Below are 12,246 nucleotides of genomic sequence, written 5' to 3'. Positions count from 1 at the left end.
TCCAGTTGTTAATAAGCACAGAATTTCAAGGTAACAATTTCTACGTAAAATAAGGTTCAACATAACATATTTAAACATTGCCCTGTCATCCTGCGTTGCAAAAACATGAACCTGTTTATGTTTTTCTGTTACTGCTGCAAACCATTTTTGGTAGTAAACTGCTGATATCAGAATCATGCAGCTGTCCAGAACTGAAGACAGGCACACAAGATACTGTTGTGTTATTTTTCTTTGCATAGCCTGCAGAATTTGTCATGTTGATTCCAAGATTGTCTATGTCGTATATTGTAATAGGTGAAAATCAATATAATTCCCTTAAATAATGGAAGAAATGAAAAAATTATTCACTCGCACTATATGTATAAAATATAGACTTCCATTTCACACCCAACTCTTCCTGTGTTGCATGTTACCTGTATGCTAAGATGGCCAATGAGAAATATGTATATGGAGAGATTTATAGCAAATCCACTGTACCAGAGGTTGAAAACCCAGAGTCTCTCTAGTAAAATAATAGATCATTGAAAAAGCAGACAACCAACTTTATAGTATTCTCCTATAGAGAGTTCTGAAACCCATTTTGATCTGCCAATTTTGCTGGCTCTATCTATGAAACAGTCTTCTGCTCTAATAGGACATCAGAGCAACCACATCTTAAGAAATTAAATAAGAATGGAAGAGTTTTGGGTGAAATTTTCTCTAATTCTTTAACAGCTAAAGAAACACATTAGTAGGAATTAGAGCCACCAGAAACATAGATCTTACTCTAATTGACAGATACAGGGGGATATACAACCTGGAAAAGCATGTTAAGGTATCTTTTACTATATCAGATAATTAACGACAATTTTCTGGCTATGAAAAATATTCTTTCTGTGCGAGGTGAGCATGGCAGACACTCAGTAAAAAGATCTCCTTAGTGGAGCAGCCAACTTTCAGTGAGGTCTGATCTTTCCATGTCTCATCTGCCAATCTTTGAAGTAATCTTAGAACACCCATTTAATGCTATGGGCCATTCATGACTGACAGGACAACTGTTTTGTCTGTTGAAATCCAAAACAACTGGTTCATATTCCCCCGACTGGTGCATGCCCTTTTACACCCTCTCAGTGAACTTCAAAATTTATTTCTATCAGTCTTGTCAACTCTTGCGATTTTATCACTAGTTTTGTGATATTGTTGTTCATATTAACATTCTTACTTCCCCAGTTGCTGGGAATCTCAGCTTTTATTTTTTTTAAGTAAGTTATTAGCCCTCATGGCTAAAGAAAAAAAACTTTAATATTTGAAGCAAAAATTGGTCTCTTTCAGTACTAACCTTCTATGATTCAATAAATGTATCATCTTAAAGAATCTCATGATTTTTAAGCCAACCTAATAATTTTGGGGGGAAATCTCATTTATGCTTTTTGAACTTTTGTGGTTGGCAATATTGACCTACAGCCAAAATGTCTACACATGAGTAAGAAACTGTATTTGGTTTAAGTCAAAGCCTTGGTAATTGCAGCGATGTTGTTAAAGAATTGCTTAAAGACAGTAACTGGTAACAAATGGTTGTTTTTAATTTTATCAGGGTTTTCCTGTTTATTTGTTGATGATATTTCCTATTAGGTAACCAAAGTACATGCAAGAATGACTGAAAACAATGGAAGATACTTTCTGATAGCTTATTCATACCACCATGTTCTTAGGAAAATCTATGGAAAAATGATCATTATAAAAAGTAATGATGAATGAAAGCTTTTTTGGATACAGATGTAGCGCCTCAGATTACAGATAACTAAGGGCTAAAGTGTATGTGTATGTGATGCACCAGGAGCAGTAAAAGGAAAGAATTGCCCGAAAGGCACAGTTCCCTCCCGGGTTCTACCTTGTTCTGGGTAGAGGGAAGTAATTTTCTCTGGCCTATGCAAACATTTAATGATGATATCAACTCAATATGTGCTAGCCCTTTTGTCAGGCAGGCAGAACCAAAGTTCCACTCTTTCCCTTGTACATGTCACCCTAGGCTGCAGGAAGGGGAAGTAGCAGACACAGTTTCTGCTGAGCTCGTGGACCTATGGTCCATTTAACCTACACAGGAGTGCAAAGGAGAGCTCTTATTCTTTGAGGAGCCCAGAATGGGTACCCAGTCTAACTCATTATCTATACCACAAATTATTTGTAATGATGATGATAGTAATGTGAGTAAAGAGAGTTGAATTAAAGGGACAGTGCCATATACTTTACCCCAAATTAAAAAGGTTTTACAAAACGTAATACAAATTGTAAACAATACATTATTTAAATAATATACAGTCAAATATCATATTTTTAAAGAGGCTGTTTTATGTTTTATCATGTTGTTCACTGTCCAAACATTGCAGTATTGTATTATTGTATGAAAATCAGGAAAAGAAAATGAGAAGAAGCTGGCTACAAACAAACTGAGAAATACAAATAGTAGAAGCAATATAAATAGTGAAAAGTGCATCCAGTTTTGAAACCTCTTTCAAAGTATGGACTCTATGGCAACTTAGATAAGGACTGAGTCAGATCTACAGGTTTTTTTGTCCATTTTTAATAACCTGGTATTAATGATAATCTATGGAGCAAATGAAAGACATTTACCATTCCACTAGGAAAAATAGCCAGCAGTAGGATAAGAAGAAAATATAATAGAAAAATAGCATTTATAAAAAGTAGTTCTTTCTCTTAATGCACACAAGACATCAGGGGTACGTCTAGACTACATACCTCTGCCAACAGAGGCATGTAAAATAGGCTACCCGACATAGTAAATGAAGCAGGGATTTAAATATCCCTGGCTTCATTAAAATAAAAATGGCCGCCACGTTGTGCTGGTTCAGCTGATCATCAGCACAGTGCGTGAGTCAAGACACGGATCGGTCGACAAGGGAAGCCTTTGTCGACCGCTACCTTATGCCTCGTGAAACGAGGTTTACAGGAGCGGTCGACAAAGGCTTCCCTTGTCAGCCGATCCACATCTTGACTCATGCGCTGTGCCGACGATCAGCTGAGCCGGCACAGCGCGGCAGCCATTTTTATTTTAATGAAGCCGGGAATATTTAAATCCCCGCTTCATTGACTATGTCGGATAGCCTATTTTACATGCCTCTGTCATCAGAGGCATGTAGTCTAGAAGTACCCCAGATGTTTAAAGGCACTCTTTGAAAAAGGTATTGGACTCAAAAGCAGAAGAACTGCTATTCCTAGGGAACTTTCTAGACCACAAGCTTAGATTCCATCCACCATAAATTAATACCTCAACTTTTGGGCCTATCTTTGTGGGTCAAGGAACATGTTAGCACTTTTTAAGCAAACTAAGATTTAAGAAATATAACATTTTGGCAAATAAACCATTGACAGTAGCAGAAGCAGACCCATGCTACCTAGACCAGTGTGGACAAAATCTTAACAGCTGAGATCTTGATCCTGCAAACAATTATGCATGTGTTTAACTATGTTCATATGAATACACCCATTGTCTTTAATGGGACATTCACACACATAAAGTTAGACATATGCATGTGTGCTTGTAGTGCTGGGGCCTAGAAGCATAAAAATTAGATAAAAATAGTAGAGTACTAAGTAGAATGGCTGTTTCATGTACCGGATAAAAAACCATATTTTTTTGAGAAATTGCCACCAAAAATCTTCATCAAAATTACAAAAAAGTCATGACCAGCTTGTATTGTTTAATTTTTGTTTATATTTACAATAAAATAACAGTTTTTTTATTATTTATATTGTTCTGCTCAAAGTAAATGGGGGTATGTCTACACTACCCCGCTAGTTCGAACTAGCGGGGTAATGTATGCATACCGAACTTGCTAATGAAGCCCGGCGCCGCCATTTTTAAAAGCTGGCTAGTGCAAACCCCATTCCGCGCGGCTACACGCAGCACGGGCTAGATAGTTCGAACTACATAGCCATGCCGAACTATCTGTACTCCCCCTGTTCCACGAGGAGTACAGATAGTTCGGAATGGCTACGTAGTTCGAACTATCTAGCCTGTGCCGCGTGTAGCCGCGCGGCATGGGGTTTGCACTAGCCAGCTTTTAAAAATGGCGGCGCCGGCTTTATGCTAATGAAGCCCGGGAAATTCAAATCCCGGGCTTCATTAGCAAGTTCGGTATGCATACATTACCCCGCTAGTTCGAACAAGCGGGGTAGTGTAGACATACCCTAGGGGATGTCAGATGATCCTTCCTCTAAAGCTACTGTAAAATGACAAGGCGACAGAAACTTCAGCTCCCCTTCTATTATGTGGCATATGCTCCTGCTCCCTAGCTGCTAATGGATGTTAACTTTCACTGAAGCAGGATCAGGCCCTGTTCAAACTTTTGACACAACCTTCCTGATCCTGCCCCCTGCAAATTGCTCAGCATCATCACCTTCCACTGACTTTCTGGGCCTTGCATCAAAAAGTTGAGAGTACTCAGCATATTTCAACATAATGTAGTGGGGAGTGAGAGGGATTCTGTACAAAAAATAAAATTTGTTTATGAATAATAAAATAAGCCACAAATGAAAATATGTATAGAGCCAAATCTTGCAGCTCATTCTGAAAGTAAAGCTATTGATTTCACTAAGGAGTTTTGCTTTTGTTAAGGACAGAAGCACTTGCCCCTTATTATCTGGGCATTTGACTGCAACAACACAGCAAGTCCTTGCCTCTTTTCATTTTTATATAGGGGGACACACATAGAATATTGATCCCCACAGTCGTTCCCTGTCCTATTCATATGCCCCTCGCTGGACAGCCAGAATTTGAAGCAAAGAAAAATAAAACCTATGTGAAAATAGTAAGCATTCATGCATTTGTCTGATCAGATCTTTTATTGGCTACATGATATCCCATTTATTTTCGAGCAAGCAGCAACATGATATATCTAATGTCAATGTGTATCTCGTGTCTATTTAATGGAACTTATTAAATTTAACCTAAACATACTTAAATGCTACAGCAGATTTCTAGTCACAGAAAATAACCTAATATGGCGCACATAGCATATGAGTCAATAAATGTTTTATTTTATTCAGTCCAAATAACTACATGATTTGGCCAATAGAAGGTATCCATATACAACCTATGAAATTCAGTGTTAAAGGAGCTTATATAAACTATTTGCCTTTATGTTCAATGATAACCTTGTAGTTATTGAAGTGTTAATGTGTAAGCTGATAGTTACATGTGCCAGGAAGGATATTGCCCCTCATTTACAGTGCCAGATAATTTGCCAGGTCACGTATGTTTTCATCTTCAGAAGCCACAGCTGGACATCAGTGTTGAAGGAAAATAGAGATATTGGGTGTGCAAATCCTATGTTAGTGTGTCTCATTATGAGGCAGATTTAGAAATACTAGTACTTGAAGGTTTTTCAGCAGCAAACTCTGCCCCCTGCTGCTTGCTTGAAATGGGTGAACTATTGAGAATAAAATGTTGTTTACTTGGCATGTACATCTGATTGCAAATCCCTAAAACATCTGTGCAATTGAAACAACCCTATGACATTACTACTGCTTTTTGGGGTTACATTTTGCATGGAAAAATATTGCTTTTAAGATGTCTGCAAAAATGTACAGCTTATTTTCATGTTTCTTTTTCACATTTTAAGCTCTACCTTTTGGTTGTGATTGGTCACCTATGTTAAATGATTTTGTTTCTGGGATCTTTTTTGTCCGTAAAAGGATGGAAATTGTATGCTATCTGTGAAACAAACCCCCAAATCCCATTTGTTGCAATGCATATGCACACGCGCATACACACAGAGAAATTTGTGTGGATGTGTGCTTTTCTGGGCCATTATTTCATGAATATCTGCAGAAGGCCTTGTATCATGCTAGACTTTTTCAGTCAGGTCACTCTGCCTTTCATATTTATTTGCTGCACCTTTTAATTATATTACCCAAACCAGTTTCATTCATCAAATATAGTGCCTGTTTGTGTGTTAGGCTATGTCTAGACTGCAAGCCTCTTTCGAAAGAGGCTCTTTCGAAAGCATCTTTCGAAAGAGCCTCTTTCGAAAGAGAGCGTCTAGACTGCACGGAGAAATTTCGAAAAAGCGACTTGCTTTTTCGAAAGAAAGCATCCTGTGAGTCTGGATGCTCTCTTTTGAAGAAGCCCTATTTACATTGAAGAACGCCTTCTTTCGAAAGAGGAACTTTCGAAAGAAGGCGTTCTTCCTCGTAAATTGAGGTTTACTGCCATCGAAAGAAAAGCCGCGTTCTTTCGAATTAATTTCGAAAGAACGCGGCTTGAGTCTGGACGCAGGGGAAGTTTTTTCGAAAAAAGGCTACTTTTTTCGAAAAAACCCCTGAGTCTGGACACAGCCTTAGAGACAGAGCAAGAGATTCCTATTTCAATTGTCTTAAATGTTTCAAACTTCTACCAAAAAGCCCCCAAATAAAAGATGTGTTGAAAATGAAGTTTAGACAGAGTATCAATTCAAACTTAACTGTAACATTGTTATGGTAGGGGGTCAGTTTTAAATGGTACTGGAAAAAAATGTGTATGTGTATGACTCACAACTGCATAGTACAAATATGCGCACATATGCCTGAGCATGAGTGTGCATTGGGCAGATTACATTTATACCAGCAATAGAGCGATTATCAGTCCTAGTCAGCTGTTCCCCATGTCAAATATGGGAATCTCTAAAACTTATACTATCTCTACAGGAATAATAAACTATAATGGTGTATCCACTGTACTCATCTGATGGTTTGTGGCCCTCACCAACACACCTTTCATACAAAGGCTGTCTTTCAATAGTCTTCCTGTTTTTGCAGGGGCTCATTCAAAATCTATTAATTTGGAAAAGGGCAACAGTAATTTAACAATCACTGTTCCTTAGCAAACATAAATAGCTGCTGGAATCTGAAGCAGTTCATAGGAACAGCATTAAATCACCTCTGCCATTTGTAGAAGATACCATGCCCTGATCTGTTTGTGTCTGACCAAAACTTGTAGTAGTTCTGTTTACTGTTTTTGCAAATATGGTACTGATGAATGGTTTACTACTCTGCCTACCAAGATGCAGAAATGTGATGGACTATTAGGAATTAATGCAATACAAATTGTTGGAAGGAAATGAAGGCATTCATTGATTCTCACACCATCCAAGAAGACTCTCTACCATTGGAAGTAACTCATGAATGGCATGTAACTAATGAATACCTAGCCAGGAGCAAACATTACATGTAAGAACTATTGCAATGTTTTAATATTTTAAATCACTATATCTATTCCTTTCTCATGGCAACAGTGGGTCATGCAGTTCTGACAATCCAGAAAACCCTAAACTGGTGTTCATGCCAGGAATGAAAACTACTTGCTTTCCCCAGATTGCTGCAGTTCTAGAAATGGAAAATGGTATCTACCCTTCTTATATGCAAATCATAATCTGTAACATCAAGTTATGCTACTTCACTCATAGATTTAAAAGAGTAAAACACATGAGCTGGCTGTGGATCACAGAATGTTGTCTGAGTCCATGTTCATAGGGCAGACTATTGGTCTGAACTTAATTGTCAATAAAAAAAATTCAGCCCTATTCCTTGTGTAGACAGCCTTGAAATAATGTAAAGGAATGAAAGGAACAAACAACTGGGTTGGTCTCCACTTCAGCAGCAGGGGGCAGGGTGTCTGTATTGGAAAGTGATAGAGATGCAGCCATGTTAGTCTGGCCTAGCTAAATTATATAAAATTGACAAATCAAATTTTTGAACAGAGTGGGAAGTTTAGTGTCTGTGAGGTAATGACATTAGGGGTGATAATTGGGGAAGGTATCTTTGTAATGGGTGAGATAATTAGCATCTTTGTTGAGACCAGTACATAAAGTGTCAAATTTAAGCATGAATGACAATTCTGAAGCTTCTCTTTGAAGTCTGGAGTAAAAATCTCTCTGAAGCAATATGCATTGTTTTAAAGTCATTGAGAGAATGGTATGTGACCCTTACCCTGAGCCCACATCTACAGCCAAAGCCCACACCTCCTTCTTCACTCCAACCCCCTGTCCCAGACCTCAGTCCACTCCCACAATCTGAATCCCTCATTTCTGGTCACTCTTATTTTCTTATAAAACAAGGAATAGTCTTGCAGCACCTCAGAGACTAAGGGTACGTCTAGACTGCATGCCTCTGTCGCCAGAGGCATGTAGATTAGGCTACCAGACATAGTAAAATGAAGCGGCGATTTAAATAATCGCCGCTTCATTTAAATTTACATGGCTGCCGCGCTGAGCCGACAAACAGCTGATCAGCTGTTTGTCGGCTCAGCGCGATAGTCTGGACGCGCGGGTGTCGACATCAAAGGTATTTGTCGACCACCCAGGTATGCCTCCTGGAATGAGGTTTACCTGGGTGGTCGATAAATACCTTTGATGTCGACACCCGCGCGTCCAGACTATCGCGCTGAGCCGACAAACAGCTGATCAGCTGTTTGTCAGCTCAGCGCGGCAGCCATGTAAATTTAAATGAAGCGGTGATTATTTAAATCGCCGCTTCATTTTACTATGTCTGGTAGCCTAATCTACATGCCTCTGGCGACAGAGGCATGTAGTCTAGACGTACCCTAACACAAAATGTAGATGGTGTCATGAGCTTTCATGGGCACAACCCACCCCTCTGAAACTTGTTTTCTTATGTTTATTTGCTACTACTAAGGAATTAAATGGCTATTTGCCCAGAGTAGTAAGACATTTATTTTTTTACTAAGGGCCACATTAGCAGCTTGTACGGACCTCACTAGTCCTCTGCCCAACACCACAGTGAGCTCTAAATTAATGTAATTTATATTACTACAACTACCGTAATAAAACTTAAAAGCAAACAGTATACGTGGCATTAGTTTAGATGGACATTTTTATTGATTGACTGAAAGAGAATCTTCTTTCAATGACGCCTTGATTTCTGAGGGCTGCTTACATCTACTCTTGGGCTAGAAAAAAGACTCAACACTGAAATGTTTGGTATTTGATTATTTTATATACACATTTGCGGATTATACTTTGTTCTTAAATGTTTCTGTCTGTATGGTGAGTTTCTAAAAAAGCTTAATCTGAAAGTAGAGTGATTTGCTCAACAAGACAGTTCTCTGACTAATTTTTTTTTCTTACTCTGAGATGATTTCTTCTTCTCTCATTAGTATTTACTATTTGTATTTTATCATACTTATTTTCTATCTGATAGAGGCTGGCAGTGTACTTGATGCTGCACAGATCTTTGGAAAGACATCTTCCCTCTCCCCAAGGAGCTTCCAATCTAAATAGAAACAAACAACAGATGTGTGAGTGAAGGGTGGGTTGGATTCATTACATAAAGGCCCAGCATGCTTGTGCCATACTGTGTGACTAGCATTTCTTGAGTGGTGGATTAACCCTGAGAAGCTTGCAGAAGAAATACTGATATTAATAAGGTATTACAGAACATGAGATCAATGCCAGCAGAATGATAGGGAGCTTGAAAGAAGGACCTCATGAAATAATTTCACAAATATGAAAGTTGGATAAGAATGCAAAGGGAACATTTAGTGAGGAGCAGAGATCCCAGGAATCTTCTTGCCACTGAATAATGTGGAATTTTCATTTTACATAGAATTGTAGTATGACTTGCACTCCATATTTTTATGGAATAACTCAAATATGCTTTATGACAAATGGGGTATGTAGCCTCTTATTAAAGAACTTGTAATCCCCTGAATGTGTATATTCTATCTATGTGCATGTATCATTCCTGTATTTGAAGTTAGAAATAAGAAATATAAACCTGTTTATTAATCTGTGTGCAAGTGTACTTAAGGAACTTAATTACCTGCTGTTCAATAAAATGATCGGTATTTCTTGTATTTCCTGTAAGCCTGGACTATGGTTGGGCCTGTCAAGATGTGGCCAGATCACTGGATATTGGAACCCATTTTGAATATGGTACTTTTCCATTGGGATGTGAAAGGGTTGAAGATGAACACAAAGTATTCCTGCGTTGGACAAAATCTAGGGAATCAGACAATAGAGGATTTGGCAATTGTGAGACACCAAGACACTCCCTGCTTACTACCATAATGACTCCTGGAAACAAGTAAGACTGAATAGAGGTAAGGATCTAGCCTGAACTAGGAGGCTGCCTAGTCTGTGAGAAAAATGATTAAAACTACTGTTAGGATGAAGGATCAGAGGGGTAGCCGTGTTAGTCTGAATCTGCAAAAGCGACGAAGAGTCCTGTGGCACCTTATAGACTAACTGAAGTGTAGGAGCATAAGCTTTCGTGGGCAAAGACCCACTTCGTCAGATGCATGTCACATGCATCTGACGAAGTGGGTCTTTGCCCACGAAAGCTTATGCTCCTACACTTCAGTTAGTCTATAAGGTGCCACAGGACTCTTCGTCGCTTTTGTTAGGATGAGAAATTGCAGGTAACTAGTTTCTTAGCATATTAAGCCTAGCTGACATATTTGGTTTTATTTTGCTTAGTAACTTACTTTGATCTGTCTCATCACTTATAATCACTGAAATCCAACTTTTTGTACTTAATACAATCACTTTTGTTTATTAATGAACCCAATATAAATAACTGTTATCAGGGGGACAACAGTTGTGCTTTTCTCTCATTGATAAAGGGGGAGAATATATGATCTTGCTGGGTGGAAAACTTTTATGCAGAGTCATATGGATCTATCTGTGGTTTTGAACTCAGTGGGGCAATGCACCTGGTGCCATGTCAAATCCCTTTGATTGAGCCTTCCCAGAGCTGAGCTGTTCTCAGTGTCTGTGTTGTTCTGGCGGGGGCTATAATCCCAATTCTGTGCCTTGCTGGGGGAGACCAGAGCTTTTGGCTCAGCAGAACAGCCTGGTGGGGGGTGCCCTGGAGGGGAGGTAGGCAGGCTCAGTGGAACTATCAGCCTATCAAATGACAGTCTCAAGGGGATCTCTGTGACCTAATATGTCATTTAGCTTTTATATGTTGTAAAAAAAAAATGAACACATATTAACTACATTTTACTGAAAGTACTGGTGTTAGTTATTTAATGTGCACACCCTTCCACTCCTGTGGTTAATTTTTGAATGCACTTTAAATTTACATAGCTAAACAAACTCCAATAAACTGCTCCCAGCCTATAAAGTTTATGAAACACCAATAAGGGGGGTCCATGTTTTAATGTATGTCAAATTTACTTTCCGCCTCAAAAGGTGATTAATTTTTAAGCAAGTCCAAGGCCTACCTGTTTAGCACTTCCCATGTGTTCTACAGGTGTCTGTCTTTGATCATAATCTACAGCTTTGCTGTATAAAGTACAGAACAGCACATTACTATCAACATGACATCTGTCCTTGCCTGTCAGTGATACAGTCTCCAGGGGTGATTTTTTTAAAAAGTTTTCAACATTAAGAGAAGATGCTAAATTTCATTCATTTTTAAAAGATGCTTTTAGAAAAATCACACCTGGAGACTGTATCACCGACTGGCAAGGACAGACGTCATGTTGATAGTAATGTGCTGGTCTGTACTGTATACAGCAAAGCTGTAGATTATGATCAAAGACAGACACCTGTAGAACACATGGGAAGTGCTAAACAGGTAGGCTTTGGACTTGCTTAAAAATTGTAAATATATCAATAAAACATTGTGTTCAGCTGACATATATATACAGTATACATACACACACACACACACACACACACCCTAACTTTAGGGAAATTAGAGTTGAGTGTTTTATTTTAATCACAGAAAAATCACAGGTTTTTATATTTTTATCGGAATTTGGGTTTAACACAGAAAACTAGGCTCCCTGGTCATGAGGTATGTGTGGAGTGAAGAGCATTAGTTTAGGATGGACTAGGATGGGTTCTCAGGAAATAATTTTTCACACCGAATGATTTTCGGCATAATCTTGTAGTTTAACTTTCTATTCAGTAAACAAAGCAAAAACATGGCTAGTACAGGACAGTGAAGGATATGATTACATAGGAATCAATAGCACAGTGATTAAGCCTGACATTTAAAACTAGCTCAGTACTGTTTACATATTTTTGAGGATTTCTTCTTTTAAATAGAACTGAAAGGGTGAGCCAAGTCAGCATGACTTTGACAAGAGAGAAATTTGGGTGAGATGTTCTTTATCCTCTTGGGCACAAGTAGTTGAATAAAGGGCATTGGTATTGCAATTGAGTGGGATGACACTGGTAGCTATTTCAAATGTTGTAAAAGGAGTCTGGGACTTTTGGGCTCACAATGTAGTCTGATGCC

General features: G+C 38.6%; 1 long non-coding RNA gene across 1 annotated transcript in view; it reads left to right on the top strand.

The window, feature by feature from the left end:
- LOC102449488 (uncharacterized) overlaps window positions 1–12,246 on the top strand; it is a 38,586-nt gene that overhangs the window by 3,932 nt on the left and 22,408 nt on the right. Inside the window, exon 2 of the long non-coding RNA XR_016348704.1 lies at window positions 9,196–10,096. This is a non-coding gene — a long non-coding RNA (uncharacterized LOC102449488). The remainder of the gene's footprint in view (window positions 1–9,195; window positions 10,097–12,246) is intronic.

This window comes from Pelodiscus sinensis, chromosome 2, assembly GCF_052426305.1.
Source record: "Pelodiscus sinensis isolate ZL-2025 chromosome 2, ASM5242630v1, whole genome shotgun sequence".
Classification (NCBI taxonomy): Eukaryota; Metazoa; Chordata; order Testudines; family Trionychidae; genus Pelodiscus; species Pelodiscus sinensis.
This window is presented reverse-complemented; position numbering and strand designations above follow the sequence as displayed.